The 17,451-nt window shown below is 39.5% G+C and overlaps 1 protein-coding gene across 7 annotated transcripts in view; it reads right to left on the reverse strand.

Annotated features, from left to right (window-relative positions):
- Window positions 1-17,197, reverse strand: part of GUCY1A1 (guanylate cyclase 1 soluble subunit alpha 1) — a 61,681-nt gene extending 44,484 nt beyond the window's left edge. Inside the window, exons 1-2 of one of the 7 annotated variants that reach the window (XM_045464788.1) lie at window positions 17,082-17,197; window positions 16,633-16,706 (exon numbers count right to left, since the gene is read on the reverse strand). The gene's annotated coding sequence lies outside the window, so the exon portion shown is untranslated. Of the gene's footprint in view, window positions 1-15,793; window positions 15,815-15,877; window positions 15,958-16,044; window positions 16,145-16,632; window positions 16,707-16,806; window positions 16,966-17,081 lie in introns of those variants that run through there. The other 6 variants (XM_045464798.1, XM_045464778.1, XM_045464808.1 and 3 more) reach the window with 6 other exon arrangements.
- Between the last annotated feature and the right edge of the window lie 254 nt (window positions 17,198-17,451).

Raw genomic sequence — 17,451 nt, forward strand, 5'->3', positions numbered from 1 at the left:
AGGGTTGCTACAAACTTTTAATTTGTAAAAACACAGGATCTGTGAAGCACAATAAAGTGAAACACAAAATGAGGTATGTCTGTAACAACTATGATTAAGAAGTGAGTTTAGCAAGGTTGTAGTTATACCTATGTACTTATGTATGCTAATCTACAAAACTCCATTGTAATTTCTGTACTCATAGTAAATAACTGGGAAATAACATTTTTAAAAACCTATATGTAATAATATAAATAAATATAAAGTACTGAGAAATAAATCCAACCATCCTAGTATCCAAAATCTATAAAGAACTCACCAAAGTCCACACCAAAAACCAAATAATCCAGTGAAGAAATGGGCAGAAGACATGAATAGACACTTTTCCAAAGAAGACATCCAGATGGCCAACAGACACATGAAAAGATGCTCAATGTCACATTTCATCAGGGAAATACAAATCAAAACCACACTGAGATACCACCTCAGACTGGTCAGAGTGGCTACAATGAGCACATCAGGAGACTATAGATGCTGGAGAGGATGTGAAGAAGTAGGAATCCTCTTGCACTGTTGGGAATGCAAACTGGGGCAGCCGCTCTGGAAAACAGTGTAGAGGTTCATCAAAAAATTAAAAATAGAACTACTCTATGACCCAGCAATAGCACTACTAGGAATTGACCCAAGGGATACAGGAGTACTGATGCATAGGGGCACTTGTACCCCAATGTTTATAGCAGCACTCTCAACAATAGCCAAATAATAGAAAGAGCCTAAATGTCCATCAACTGATGAATGGATAAAGAAGATGTGGTTTATATATACAATGGAATACTACTTGGCAATGACAAAGAATGAAATCTGGCCATTTGTAGCAACGTGGATGGAACTGGAGGGTATTATGCTAAGTGAAATATGTCAGGCAGAGAAAGACATATGTTACCATATGTTTTCATTCATATGTGGGTCCTAAGAAACTTACCAGAAGACCATGGGGGAGGAGAAGGGGGAAAAAGTTACAGACAGGGAGGAAGGCAAACCATAAGAGACTCTCAAATACTGAGAATGAACTGAGGGTTAATGGGAGGTTAATGGGAAAGTGGGTGATGGGCGTTGAGGAGGGCACCTGTTCGGATGAGCACTGGGTGTCGTATGGAAACCAATTTGACAAATTATATTTAATAAAAAAAAGAAAGAAAGAAATCTAAACCAAAGGTTTGCAAGACCTCTATACTGAAAACCACAAACACTGGTAAGATAAAATAAGGAAGGCAAAGAAATGGAGAGGTATATCATGCTTAATACTGTTAATGTATCCATTTTTCATAAACAGTCTACAGATTCAATGCAATCCCAGGAATCATTTTGGTAGATATTGACAAAATGATACTGAGAGGTAATGAAAGACACAGAATAGCTACATCAATACTAGAGAAGAAAAGCAACACGGGAAGATTTATATACTTTATTTTTAAAATTATTATAAAGCTAACATAATCAAGAGAGTTGGATATTGGTTTGAAAGAGTAACACAGAGATCAATGGACTCTTAGAGAGTCCAAAAACAGATCCAGATTTGGATGTTCAATTATACAACCAACATATCAAGGCAATTCAATGAGGAAAAAATTTTTTCAATAAATGATGTTGGAGCAACATATGATGTTGGATATACATATGGAAAAAATGAACATTGACCCATATTTCACACCACATACAAAAATTAATTCTGTATGGATCACAGCCATAAGTGTCGATGTTAAAATGGTAATACTTGTAGAAGAAAATAGGAGAAAATCTTTACCTTGTATGAAGCAAAGATGTTTATTTTTTATTTATTTTTTAAAGTTTATTTATTTTTGAGAGGGAGAGAGAGAGGGAACAAGCGGGGGAGGAGCAGAGAGAGAGGGAAACACAGAATCTGAAGCAGTTTCCAGGCTCTGAGCTGTCAGCACTGAGCCCGACGTGGGGCTCAAATTCATGAACCATGAGATCATGACCTAAGCCGGAGTTGAACTCTTAACTGACTGAGCCACCCCCGGTGCCCCAAAGCAAAGATGGTTAAATAGAAAAAACAAATCATGAAACATCAAAGAAAATGATAAATTAGAGTTCATCAAAATTTTAAATATTTTACTCTTCAAAAGATACCATTAAATAAACAGAAAGACAAGTCACACACTGGGAGAAAACATTCGCCACATATATATCAGCAAAGTAATTAAATCCAGAATATATAAAGTTTTACCACTAAATAAGAGAGCAAACAATTCAATTAAAAATGGGCAAGAGATCTGAGCAGATATTTCACTAAAAATGATATAAGAATAGCCCATAAATATGTTTCTATGTTCAATAATATTAATTATGAGGGAAAACCCCAGTGGAATGTCTAAAATTTGAAAGTTTGCCAATGTCAAGACTTAGTGATGATGTGAGATACCTGGCATTTTTTTTGATATGTCGCTGGTGGGAATGTAAAAAGGAACAACCACTGTGGAAAACAGTTCGGTGGTTTCTTAAGACGTTAAACATGCCTTCTCATACCACCCAGCTATTCCATCGCTAAGCATTTACCCAAAAGAAAGGTAAAGATATATTCAAACAAAGACTTGTATGCAAACATTTACAGCAGTTTTATTTGTAATAGCCAACACCTGGAAACAATTTAAATGTCTTTGTTCATGTGAACAAATAAAGCAAGATGTCGTAGAGCCGTACATGTAAAGAGCTATTAATTAGTCAGCAGATACATGCGACAACGTAGCTAAATCTCCAAATCATTATGTTGTGTGAATGGGACCACACATACAGGAATATCTCATTTTCACATAAAATCTAGATACTGCAAACAAACCTGTAAGTACAGAAAGCAGATCAGTGATTGTCTGGGGACAGAGGAAGAGGGAGGAATCGATTGGAAAAAGACACAAGAAAACGTTTAAGGGGTGATGGGAATCTTTTTTTTATGTTGAGTTTGGAGGTAGTTTCACAGGTGTATACATCTATCAAACAGAGTCCAGTTGGGTATTTTATATATGTGGGATTTATTGTATGTAAGTTATACATTGGTTAAGTTTTTTTTTTTTTTTTTTTAAAGTCAAGGACTCAGATACACCTCAATGAACTATATTCCTAAATAAATAAGTACGTAAATAAAAGGTCTAGGAGAGATGAGGGGCTATTTTCAACCCAGATGAAGCAGTGGAAGGTTACAGAATCTCCCCCAGGCAGGGGTCAAGAAAAGTTGGTTAATTGTTTATCAAACTTTTAACTGCCGTATGACAGATTAGAATCCGGAGAAGCCCCACAATTTATAATGACTCAGTCTTCTGCACTTGCAGCTTAATGTACACGTGTGCATAAGTAAATAGAGTATCCACTGAGAAACAGAAAGCAAAGAAAATGAAATAATTGGAAATGTGCTAAAAATGAAAAATACACAATCTGCAACAAAGAATTCCATTTAATTGGCTTAACATCAGAAGAGAGGATCAGTGGACTTGAAGTCAGGTTGATAGAAGCAACTCCAACAGAATCACAAAGGAACGGAATAAACAGCAAAAATACAGAAGAGCACCTGACATCTATAGAACAATGTCAAAAGGTCTGCCATACATGTATTTAGACTCCCGGGGGGGGGGGGCAGGCAGTGGAGAGAGTGGGGATACAAGAAGAAATATTTGAAATGGCTAGAAATAGTCCATGTTTGATAAAGCACTAACTCACAGATCCAAGAAGTTCAGCAAATCCTCATGCACGATAAATACAAAGAAAATCACACCTAAGCATATTGTTACCAAACTTCCGTAATTCAAAGATAAAAAGAAAAAAAAAACAGTGAAAGAATCATGGAAACTAGCAAATAATGAAACAAAAAAATTAAGGACTGAGGAAAGGAAACAAACAAAAAACAAACCTGTTTCCCTTAAATTATACATCCAACAAAATATTCTTCAAGAGTTAATATATGTGAAGAAAAGAGTTGCCTGACTATTGCAATCATAACTTTAGACTGATGGAAAACTTAAAGATACTTTATTTTAATTTGACTGAACTTCTATCAAAATTCTTTCAAATGCATTAATTTTCTGTTTCATGCATTAATTTGGAAGTTCACAGGTCTTTGAAACCTAACTCTAGAGTCTCATTTGACCCTGTAAAAGCAAATATGCTATTGATCATATGCAAAATCATTTACAAACCACCAGAAAAACTTATATATATCCAGGAAAGATGGTTAAGCATAGTATTTAAGAGGATGGACGCTGCTTAGCTACAAACACTGGTTCCACCACTAACTGAAGGTATGACATTAAGGCAAATTACTTTTCCGCTCTTGACTCCATTTCATCACCTGGACATTAAGTGATAAGGTAGGACATTTCTCAAGGGGCTCGGTAAAGTTTTCATTTTAATTCAGTTTTAACAGTGCTTAGAATATAGTATGTGCTTAATAAAATGTTGACTCCTATTTTCTGAAATTAGGTACAAAATTAGTCTGGCACCTCTCTGCTACATTGTTCAAGGCTTGGTTGATCTAAGGCAGCAGCACACTAGTTCTCAAAGTGTTGTCTGTAACTTCTTGGGGATGCCCCCGAGACCCTTTGAAGGGTGTGCAAGATCGGAGCTGTTTTCATTACAGTACTGAGGTATTACGTGTGCTTTTCATTCTCATTCTCTCAAAGGCACACAGTGCAGCTTTCCACAAACTATGCAACATCTAACAATGTCCTCATTCTCCCAGCTAATGGAATGTGTGCTTGTGAAGAACTCTCTAAGGTAGCGGATTTAGTGTACAAATATATGTGTGTTCAGGGATTAACTCAGTTTGTTCTTAGAACTTGCACTGTGCTCTTCTCAGCAATCACTGGTTAGACTCGCTATTATCTCTGCAACCTCATCATTGTGCAGTGTTATTATTTTAAAATTCCCGAGTCTTCCTTACACCTACATGTATACACAAAAAGCAACTAAACTCTGCTGTTTTGTTTCGTAGTAATATTAAATTATGTTAAAGTTTTCTAAATTTTAAATTTTCACTCAGCTGTTAGTTTAGAAGTTGATAATATTTATTTCAATTTAAAGGGAAATGTGTTTGTATCTTTCATATATTTAAGGATGCACTCTTGGCTTGAAAAGATGACACTGGAAGACTTTCTCAGGCCACAGCTGTACCATCTACGCCTGCCACGGCGGACTTGACATCCTCCCAATACTTAAAACTCTTTCCAGATGATAGCCACGGCGATATTAACAAATGTGGTTTTTTGATAAAATGCAAAGGGTGTCAACATTTGGAAGATCTGAAAAGCTCAGTGAACCCGTATTTTCCAATGACCACGATGTTACAAAATCATATATTAATAAAGGATCCGTTCACAGAACACAGATTTTAGTGGTTTCATGTCCCATATTGCAAGTAACCTTTAAGTTACGATCATTTCAAATTTTGAAATGTTTTACACCAGAAAAATCTACAATTATCTTTAAAAAAAATTTTTTTAAATCTTGATTTATTTTTTGAGAGAGGGAGAGAGAGCATGAACAGGGAAGGAGTAGAGAGAGAGGGAGACACAGCATCTGAAGCAGGCTCCAGGCTCTGAGCTGTCAGCGCAGATGTGGGGCTTGAACTCACACACTGTGAGATCATGACCTGAGCCAAAGTTGGATGCTTAACTGACTGAGCCACTCAGGCTCCCCCCACAATTATCTGAAAACACTATTAAATCACTCCTCCCTTTTCAACTGTGTACCAGAGTAAGGCTGGAATTTTTTCATATACTTCAAAAAACCTGATTTTGTTTTATATTTTAATATATTTTAATATGTTTTAATATAATAAATTATATATTTTGTTTTAATATTAAGAAAATATTATTTTTTATTTCAGACAATTATATAATTATTGTGGGTTCTTATACCAAATGCACAGTTAGTGCTTACAAATAATATACTTTCGGTTTATATCTCACAAATCTGTTGGGTGACACCACTTTACTCTTCCACAGGCTGTACCTTAACGTGACACTAATTCTATATCCAGTGGATCCTTCCCTGTGATACTGGACAAGACAATGTCTTTCCTCTTCAAAGTCTATGCATGGCTCTAGACTCTAAAGCAACATGTTTTCTCCAGGGTAATTCTTTATAATTACCTCATCTTCTCTTAAAATCTTTACTCTTTCTTCTACTAGAATCCCTCAATGTATCCATTCATCCATCCAACCATTCATTTATGTGTTCATATATCCTAGAAATATTTATTAAGCACCTCTATCATTGCATTCTAAGACATGAGGTTTCAAGAATTCGAAACAAAAACAAAACACCACTAGATCCTTAAGGAATGTGTCATGTAGGGATTGGGGTGTGGACAGAATAAAAACACACAAATTCAATTAAAGGGTGATCTCATGTGACAAGTGATGGGGACCCAGAAAATCTGCATCTAAATCTGACATGGTACATTCGTAAATGCTTTGTCAAAAAAAAAAAAAAAAAAGAGTTGAGTCTTCTAGAATAAGTAAGAAATAATAAGGCACAGAAAACAAGAAAGGTATTCCAAGGAGTAGAAAAATACGTTCAAAAGACAAAGACAGAAACAAAAAAAGAGTTTGGTGTCCAGTTACAGCAAAGACAATATGGCTATAACACAGAATTCAAGTAAGAGAATAATCAAACACTGAACAGCAGAGTTAGACAGAAAAGTAAGGCTTTCAGAATACCTGCTTGAAATTATGAACACTGCATGTTTTTACATCACTTACAATGGCTTTTAACACGTGGCATGCAGCAAATTCTTAATACTCATACAATGACCAATGACTATTTATCGAGGACAGTTAATGTAAAGAAACATAGCCAAGTACCATTTCACTGTGTGTAAAATAGACTAAGACAACATACAACTACCCATTTCCACTATGTACTGAAACAGATCCAATGTTAAGATAAAAATAACTCAACCAATATTACTCTGGTTTGATTTGTGTAGATAACCAAGGCCACAACATGCTGGTGAGGGAGATGTTCTAACCGCCCCCAGTTTGGACAGGAAACAAAAGTGTGAAGAAACAACTCTTTTCAGGACCTTCTTTACTTTTTTTAACCTTACTCTTCCTGTTTGAGCACCATATTGCCACCCAATGTACCCTACTTGTATCTGCCTTTCTTATTTATGTCATGCATGCTACATCTTTCAATTTTCTTTTTCTCTTATATTTAAACGTCTACATCAACGAAACCATGCTCTTGATTGACGGTAGAAGGCAACATAATAAATGTGACTTTTGGTATTGGGCAAACAAGTTTATACTCCTCTTCTGAGTAACAAAGTTATTCTAGGGTTCTTAGAAATAAAATCCAAAGGACTACATCGATCCAAAGGAGTTGTCCCTAGTATCGGACAAGTGGAAGAAAAACTTTTGTGGTAGATGGTCTTATGATACCCCTTATATACATACCTCTTACACAACCTTCTTGCCCTTGGCCAAGCCATCAGGTGAGTTGCACGTGGTAACCCAGTCTAAGTCAAGATAAATTCTTATAGCTTCCAAGGATGGGGAAGAAAGAGAGGGGGAAAGATAGCAAATTCTACGGGGTATAATTTAGTATCTAACCCAAGGAACAGATTCTAGCAAGAAATATCACAACTTTTCTATATACTATTGCTGATATACATGTTTTTAAGCATAAGACAACACAACATGAGCTTAAGAATTACTTGTAAATCAGTCACTACAAAAAAAAAGAACCAGAAATAGATGCATGGCATATTAAATTATTATTTGGGGTAGAAGTGGAGAAAGACGAATGTTACTTACAATTAGTGACTGTGAATATTTTAAAACATTTAAAAAATGGAATTTTACCCAAAGAATCTTCACTGAGAAAAGTGCCTTTGCTAATCACATTTACAAATGAATGTTAATCTGGTGTAAGAATATCTTGTTTTAAATACTACATTTCAAGTACTGACAATGTTAATGTGTTTACCCAAATCTCTTCCATGCTACAGTTGTAATCGCCCATTGTGCTATATCAATTAAACTCTAGGTTCACAAATACACAACTTAAATGTTTATATTATGTCAGTGGAACACTGAAATCCCTTGTCCTGTGTGTTAACAATATAAACCAAAGAACATTTGACTACTTATAATAGTAAGTATCTGAAGCTGCAAAATGATTGAAAATTGAGCACAATTAGCAGCTAATAATTTCAGTTCCTACAAACAAAATTAGACTAGTAAAATAACAAAACTTCTCTAATAAAACACACGGCATTAAAGTCACAGGGTTTCCCGACCTCACAGATGGAAACACCTGATGCAAGGTAAGGAGCCAAATAATCCCTCGTTAAAGCCAGAAATGCATATCAAGCTTTGAATAGTTTGAATTGATTTATGAAGGTCTAATTAAAAGTCAGGAATATGCCGTATCCTGTCCCCAGACTCAAAAAACAAAATGGTTCTACATTACCTAATAAAGTGAAAACTCTGCCTGACATCCTGGCCTTTTGTAATGTAACCTCTCTCTACCTTAAATCTTTTTATAAATAAGTCCCCGCATAGCCTCATCCCTCCAAGCAGGCCCCTCTCACATCACACATTTTTACTGAGTGCTTATGATCCATGGGACACTTCTATTAGGTGTCTGTGAACAGAATGAGAACTGAACAGCAATGGCGCCTCTGGCCACCGAACAGGAAGGAGTGTAATGGTGAAAACGGACAATTCGGCAAGCAATTACAGGACAATACAATCATACGACGGGCAAGTGCAGGGCCTTGAAGGAAAACATAACAAAACACTCCACGGAGACTCAGAAGGTCGGGGAAAGTTTCTGAGAAAGTAGAGCCTAGTTTGAGGTTTGAAGGATGAGTAGGTATGGGCCTCTGGATAACCGAGCAGAGGGAAAAGGGATCTAGAAGCGGAGGGAGGAGTAGAAGGGTTTTCCACAAAGGAATACTGCCAAGTTGTGCTTGAGAAGTCTCGGTGTGCCCTTTCCCCCTTCACACCCCGGTTCCACGTGGACGTGGACCCGCACGCACACCTGCACCCCGCACTCATCCCCCTCACCTGCTTCCGGCACCGCGCCTCTCTTTTCCTCTGCCCAGAACACTCTTCCCACGCTTCTCTATATTTAAGTCCTACGGGTCCTCTTTTAAAATCTCAGCTAAGAGCCAGATCCTCTCTAGAAAGCCTTCAATGTTTCCATCCTGCAAAGCGCTTTCTCTTTCAAGTTCTTCAGAACTTATTAAAAAGGCACCACAGGGGCGCCTGGGTGGCGCAGTCGGTTAAGCGTCCGACTTCAGCCAGGTCACGATCTCGCGGTCCGTGAGTTCGAGCCCCGCGTCGGGCTCTGGGCTGATGGCTCAGAGCCTGGAGCCTGTTTCCGATTCTGTGTCTCCCTCTCTCTCTGCCCCTCCCCCGTTCATGCTCTGTCTCTCTCTGTCCCAAAAATAAATAAACGTTGAAAAAAAAAATTAAAAAAAAAAAAAGGCACCACAAATATTAAGCTCATTGTTAAGTGCTGACGTGTGTAATTCTGAGACTATTTCTGGGTTCTGTTATCTCTACGCGCAGACTTTAAATTCCCTCAAGTCGGGGGCTGTGTCATAAACTGTGCTTGTATGTCCCACAGTGACAACCATAATCCATAATAAACTTTATTGTGAGAAGTACAAAAAAGGGACTGAGCCTCTGAGAAGAGTATCGTTAATACATAAGATAAGCCAAAGCTTCCAAAAATTACAAATTCAAAAAAAAAAAGTTCTTTCAATTCTTTATTATTACCAGATCAAGTGGAGATGATGGCATTTGCATTAGGTGTATGAGGAGTTCAAAGACTGGGGGGGATGTGAGAAAATTCAAATGATGGCACATGACTGGTCCAGCAGAATTACTCTACTTTCATTTCATCCCCATTCCTCAAGAAAATAATTTTCGTACTGGCAAAAGTAAGACCAAAATCAAAATAACAAATTTAAGGTTCAAGATATGGAATGATGGTAAATATTCTAAATGAATTTAAATCCATTCATTTGAAGAAACCGCATTACAACGTACCAAAAGCATTTGCGGATGAAAGAAGGGGAGAGTTAAAATCACCTTTAAAAATATTACAATGAAGAAAAGTGTTGATAGAGAACAAAGAATCCAGTCATTGTCTCAATTTTCAAAAAAGAGAAGGTGAATTCCACCAACTGCAGCCTAGAGAGCTTGACATTTCATTCCAGGCACGATTCCCAAGAGATTCTTAAATCTACGGTATGGTATGGCAACTCAAAATGTGAGGTGTTGTTACCTACAAACTAGTGAAGTGTCGCAAGGAGCATATCATTCTAAATTGATCTAGTATGATTTCCTTTTTTTTTTTTTTAATGTTTATTTATTTTTGAGACAGAGAGAGACAGAGCATGAATGGGGGAGGGTCAGAGAGAGAGGGAGACACAGAATCGGAAACAGGCTCCCGGCTCTGAGCTGTCAGCACAGAGCCCGATGTGGGGCTCGAACTCACGGACCGTGAGATCATGACCTGAGCCGAAGTCGGACGCTTAACCGACCGACTGAGCCACCCAGGCGCCCCTTCCTTTTGTTCTTAATAAGGGTACTTAGGATCTATTCTGCAGAAAGTGGAAATGCATTTTAGAAAGAAGTTTGACCAAGTCTATCACCTGTCACTCCTGGGCCACACGAAGGAATGCAAACTCCAAAGAAAGAGAGTTACTTGATGATGTAACTGGTTGGACATCCATGTAAAGAGGACTACTAACTCATGGACTCATGGAAAGAAGAGGAAGGTATCTAGGATGATGACAGATGTCCTTCCAGTTAGCATTTTCAACAGTTACTTGGATGAAGACATTAACTGTATCATAATCAAATCTGTTACGGCCTCTGAACTGGGAAGAATGGCTAATCTTCATCAAGGAATCAGACTCCAAAAATACCTTGACCTTCTGGAACAACAGGCTAACTACGGTAAAAATTAAATTTAATTGCAGCATCTTTAAAAGTCCCAACTTAAGTGGCCAAATGTATAACTGAGGAGAAGTGTATCTTCAGAAGAGTATGGATAAAAGGATGTATAATTAAACAGTACAGTGTGGATGTAAAAAAAAAGTGGGGGAAAAACAGATTCGATTTTTAGGATGATTTACTATATGGTATCCAGAGGAGATAATTGGATATATCCAATGATATCCATCCACTCATCCATGTTCAGCTCCGGGCACCACATTTTAAGAAAAACACCAATGCATCCAAAAGAGAAATTCCCTGATGACAAGACTTACAAACCGTGTCAATTAAGGATGAGTTGAATGAACCAGATATTACCATAGAGACACAGGAGTTGTCATATAAAAAAGCATTTTGTATAAGTGCTCTAAGAGGTAAAAATCAGGATACGAATATTGCAGTGTTAAATAGTTTCATTCAACACAAGAAAAGAATTCTTGGGGCACCTGGGTGGCTCAGTCAGTTAAGTGTCTGACTTCGGCTCAGGTCATGATCTTACGGTTCACGAGTTTGAGCCCCGCACTGGGCTCTGTGCTGACAGCTCAGAGCCTGGAGCCTGCTTCAGAGTCTGTGTCTCCCTCTCTCTCTGCCCCTCCCCTGCTCATGCTCTGTCTCTCTCTCTTCCTCTCTCTCTCTCTCTCTCTCAAAAATAAATAGAAACATTAAAAAATTAAAAATAAAACAAAAATAAAATAGTTCTTATGCTTAGCATGGGTCAAATAAAGAAATGCCTCCTAAGTTCCAGATAATTCATGACAAATAGTTTGCCTAGACTGATCTTAATATTCTCTGTGAATCTGGACATAAGGTCATCCACTAAGAATGAAAAAAATCAAGATAATGTGGGTGGGCTGGAAAACCTGGAAACATCGAGAACAAGCACAAAGGAGAATTTGATACGGAATTATCCAAGAGAGGATAAAAGAACTTCCTAGCACTGTTAATCATCCCTTAAGCTGAAGTCAGAACGAACCAGATTCCGGTAGGTACAGTGGCTAGAGATCTGAAGTCTGCAGCAGAGTTGACATTGTCCAAGATGAGTGTGGTGAATAAAGAGAGGAAAACATGAGCAAATTGGGCGTGGCCAATGAACAATAACGGGAGAGAAGGATGTTGGGTAGTTGTGCGTGAGTGGAAGGATCAGAAGGATAAGAGGCTGTGGAAGAAAGGACATGAAATTCTTAGCTTTCTGTTCAGCTGGGGCAATCCTGAGTGACGAGAAGACCCAGATGGGTAAATACTAGCAAACTCCAGGAGACCAGCAGAAGTAGAACAGGCCAAGGTGCTGTGAAAGCCAGATGCGTAGATGTTGAATGAGTTTCTGGACAATGACAGCTGATGAAAACCCTTCATTATTTTAGATTTCCTGAGGAAAGGAGAATGTTCAGGATATCAAAAAGCACCGGTAATGGGGCGAGGGTAACATGAGTGAAGGATGTAAATTTAAAAAGATAGAGGGTAGAGGCACCTGGGTGGCTCACACAGTTAAGTGTCTGACACTTGGTTTCAGCTCAGGTCATGATCTCACAGTCTGTGGGTTTGAGCCCCATGTTGGGGTCTGGGCTGACAGCACAGAGCCTGCTTGGGATTGATTCTCTGTCTCCCTCTGTCTCTGCCCCTCCCCTGCTTTCTGTCTCTCTCTCTCAAAAATAAATAAACTTAAAAAAAAAAAAAAGATAAAGGGTAACTGGATGATGATAAAAGAAGTAACAGTTTACACACAGTTCTGAACAGACTGCATGCCATGAGAGAAAAGCACAGAAGTGTCTCTGGATAATGAAGACCATAATATTCCACAGAAGGTCAGTGGAAAACAAATATATATTTTTTTCAAATTATATTCTTAAACAAAATAACTTATAGCATCAAGACATAAAAAAACCTTAATTCAATCATTACAAAGACAACATAATTAATCTTATTAGACACCTACTATGTACCAGGCACTGTGGATCCAACGGTTGAATATCCTGAAAGAGATGGGAGTTTGGTAGGCAATACAGACATCTTAACAGGAATTTTTAATGCAGTGTGGTGCAGACAAAGGAGATATATATGTAGACAGGTCAGACCTGGAAAAAATTTCAGGATTAAGAAGTTTTTCTTCGCCCAACTTCCTTTCCCCAGGGTGCTCCCTCTCAAAGCCATCGTCTTCTGTTGGCTTCTTGCTAATTCCTACTACAGTGAGTAGGAGGAGGTGGTCTGTGAGTTAATTAATTTGATCTGCCTTTGATTTTCTGAAAGGGAGAGTACATTTTACAAAAAAGTATGAATTGCCAGAAAGCATTTCAGGTCATTGACATGAGTAACTACAAGCAGTTAAAATCACAATTTTGTAGCAAGGGGGAATCATGACCAGAGACCCTCAGATTTTATAAGATAATCGTTCTCTTCTACTGTAGGCTGAGGAAGGAGCTGGCCTATCTTCACTCCTTGCAAATAACTATTCATACTCAATAACCCTCATGGCTATAGGAAGATAAAATCTGTTGGCCTGAACCCAGGAAAGAGAAAAAAAAATATGAAATAGGTCAGACGCTTCCAAACTGTTTGAAAGAAATAAAATAAGCAAATATGATTCAGGATAGCCAAAAACTTATCCCAACCCCAAATAAGTCAACTAGCCTATGAACAACTAAATTTGTTCATAGAAAGTCCTAAAAGTTGCCCAAAGTTCTTATTGTATCAGGTCAAGATAGAGATACTCAAAACAAACTTATTGGATAAACACCTAATAAATACTTATTGAATAAATCTAGATGTTCTAGAGACTAAAAACTATTGCAATTATTAATATTTTACAAAGAAAATATCTTTCTGCAAATATGCAGACAAATAGTAAGTAGTGTTGTTTAAGAACAGTTGCTTGGATGAATATTTATAATCAAATGGTGTAAACATTAGTGCCATAAAAGTTATATATCCTAGCAAATGAAAGAGAAAAGCTAAGCAACTTCCTGGCAAATGTGACATATAGAAAATATTCTGAATAACTAATTTCCTCCAAAATACTTTCCCATCAATAACATGCTTTTTGGTTTATTCAAATACTGCTTTAGCTTTCCACTTCTCTTTACCTGGAAAAATTCATTAAGGCTAATTTGAATTTTTTTCTATTTTTGAAAAAATACTAACTACAGACATTTTGGGTATCTATATTGTTTTAAACTAACTTGTAAAAAAAAAATCAGTATTATCCCCTCTAGAGTCATTATGAATTGTTAGCAAATGTAATGTATAAATGTAAATATAAGATTTAATTTCCCTGACATGGTTTCTGACAAAATTCAAGGTTATCTAATCTTAATTTATTTAAAAAAATGATATTAACTAAAGATTTTAGGCTTTTTTGTTTGAAAAATGTCTGCAACCAAACAGCTAACATTTAGGCACAAAAATATCTTATTGACATATTCATAATCATATGATAATGGTTTAATTTTATCACTTCTTTAGCTTTCAGTGCAATATTAATTAAAGCAGTTTTTCAAAATGACACCTTAGAACAAAATTGTTTCATAAACCATAGTTATAAGAGATATAAGGACTAAGGCTTTGAAGTTTACCACATTTCTTTCCCCTTTGGTGTTGCCAGATAGAAGTCAAATACCTTTACAGTTTCTTTCACATTCTCTAAATGACAGAAAACTATCTTAGATATATTATACCTGGAAGGGCCTTTAAGAGATTATTTATATTCATATACTTTGAAACACCACACCATGTAGAAGTACTTTATCTTTTTGTTGGGTTCCAGATAGAGAAAAATATAATTTTTATTTTCTATGTCATACACTAGAAGGAGATCTCCCAGTACAAGAAGAAACGGAATGTACCTATCTATTCATCACAAATTTCTACTAAACAAACTTCACCAACCTAAGTTGCCTGATACATTTAAAAACATGCAAGTGTTATATGAAATGTTTAAATATTACAACGCTAATTATTCTAGAATTTTCCTAGTTTATGTCTGCAGTCTTTCTGCAGAAAGCCTATTGTTGTGACAAGAAGTAAAGCTTATATATTTTAACCTTGTAGTTCTTATTTTTCTGTTGAGTCAGAGATCCCTCTGGACTACCACCTAAAAATAGAGCGACTCAAATGTTTAAATACAGTATCAGGGGCTGCATAACCCTTTGAAGCAGATATACAGACTTGAGTTGGTTAATAACTAAACAGAACACAGACCATCTCACAAAAAAAGCAATAGAGTTTATATGGCTTTTTGACAAATTAAAGTTTACTTGGAAATTTTAGATTTTCATACTGTTGAGATATTTTTGTTGCTCTTGATTTTTACCACTCTTCATAACATAGCACCTGAAATGACCCCTCTTGAAAAGAAAACATAGCCATTTTCGGAAAAGCAACAGATTACTTCTGCACTATGAACCAAGATATGAAAATCTCCACCATTAAGTGCTTCAACGTTTATGTATCTGTCACCAGAGGGTTAATGACGTTCCCACCAAGACTAGTTCAAGTTAGTAGGTAGACCTTTAATGATATCACAATGGAGGGCTGAGCCTGAAAAAAATCACTACTGATACAAAACAAAAGCTCAAAAAAACCCATATGTATATAGATATCTAGAGAGAGAGAGAGCTCCTCTTCTATTTAAAACTCAGACGGATTTTCAATATATTGTAAACCAAGGTGCCTTTGACCAGTTACCATTAAGTGAGAGGTTCACTGTGGTTTATTTCAGAAGACACAAACTGTTTTATCAAGTGCAAAATGAAGGAAGAACCATATGAAAATAAGCGAGCAAAAGAAAGACGCACGAAATCCATAGCTTGAATCACATGATCACGATGCACCGCAGCCCCTCGCACGACCGACCGCCACAGCGAAGCTGCTCAGCTCACCACTACAGGCTGCAGCCACAGACCCGACGCGCAGAGGCTGCTGTGATCCCCTGCTTACCATTACCCCGAAGCGCGGCGGTCACAATGAAAACAGAAATTAGACTGCCAAATTAGACCGCGAGCACGCGCGCGCGCGGGCACACGCACACGCACACGCACACACTTACTCTTCGGTCGAGCCCCGAGCAGCCCGGCTGGAAGTTTGCTGGATGCTTTGTCTAATCAATTCAGCAGTCGTTCGCGGTTTGCTCTCCAGAAGGGCGATTGGCTCGCCCACGCAGCAGCCGGCGGGGTGAAGTTGCGGTAAAGCCGGGGCGCGGCCTCGAGCCCCGGCCGGCTCTGAGGTCCCCGCCGCCCTTTGCTCTGCCGCAGCTGAACCTCGCGTGCGCCGGAGGCCCGGGCGCCCCGGCCGTGGGAGAGCAGCGGCCCCAGCGCGCCCCGCGCGTTCTCACGCCCCGGCCGTGCGAGCCCGGCCGCTGGCGCTGCGCGGCCCGGCGCCTACCCCCTCAGTCCTCTTCCCTCTGGCCCCGCAGCTCCCCCGGGCCCTGAGCCGGGCCCCCGGGCGCCGTCTCCTCTGCTCCCTCGCTCCTCCCCAGCGTGGGAACCGCGCCCCGGCCCCCGGGGGCTGAGCAGCTGGGAGCGCATGGAAGTCTCCCCAGGGAGGAGAAGGGGGATGAACCCAGCCCTGGAGCCCCGGCAGATGGCCTTCCCCTCTGGGGAGCCCCGACCCTCGTGGGCACGCAAAGACCACTTACTCGCTGGCTTCCCAGACCTCGCGGCTGCGTTTCGGGATCTCCGGCAGCTCCAGGGCGCGCCTCGCAAATCCCCACTGCCAACGCAGAAAGAGAGTGGGCGTCAGGAACCAGAGAGGGTGAGAGGAGAGGGGACCCTACAGCGGCACCTGTCAGTCCGTGCTCGAGTGCACCTACCGCACAGGCGACCGCGGTACTCACGCTCGGGCTCACTCCCGTCTACCTGCTCAACAGGCTGGGCGGGACGCGACGTGCCTTGCAAACCGTATTCCCCGCGCTGCTCCCAAACACTCAATCGGTTCTGGCCGTGGTCCCTCCCTGTCTCCGTATCTCTCTGCTGACCCCGAAGGATCCCTTATAATCCCTTTCCCTACTGCATTCAAGTTCTTTTCAGAATCCCTCCCCTTCTCTGCACCGAAAGACTGAAAAAGAAAGTAGCGACTGAAACGCACCATGGTGAGGTCACTCAGGGTCTGGGTCCTGCCGAGGCTCGTGACGCTCCCCGCCCCCTCTCCCCCGACCCAGCCTGCCGCAGGTATGGGTCGCCTAGGGCGGCTCCCCAGCTGCTCTCGGCTTTTTGCCTGGGATCTAGAGCAGCGAAACTGTCGGAAAGCTTCGAAAAAACCTGCTTTGGAAAATCAGCTCAGTGTTGGGAGTCCCACCCACTACGCCCAGACTAGGGCTGGGGACCCGAGTCCTGGCCTCTCCAGCCGTCACATCGCCATCCCAGCACTTAATGTGTGGAGACTGAGACGAAGGGACAGGGACAAAGAAAGAGAAACAAAACAAAAACAAAAGGAGGGAACTCAAGGAAAATCTGCT

Source organism: Leopardus geoffroyi, chromosome B1 (genome assembly GCF_018350155.1).
Source record: "Leopardus geoffroyi isolate Oge1 chromosome B1, O.geoffroyi_Oge1_pat1.0, whole genome shotgun sequence".
Classification (NCBI taxonomy): Eukaryota; Metazoa; Chordata; class Mammalia; order Carnivora; family Felidae; genus Leopardus; species Leopardus geoffroyi.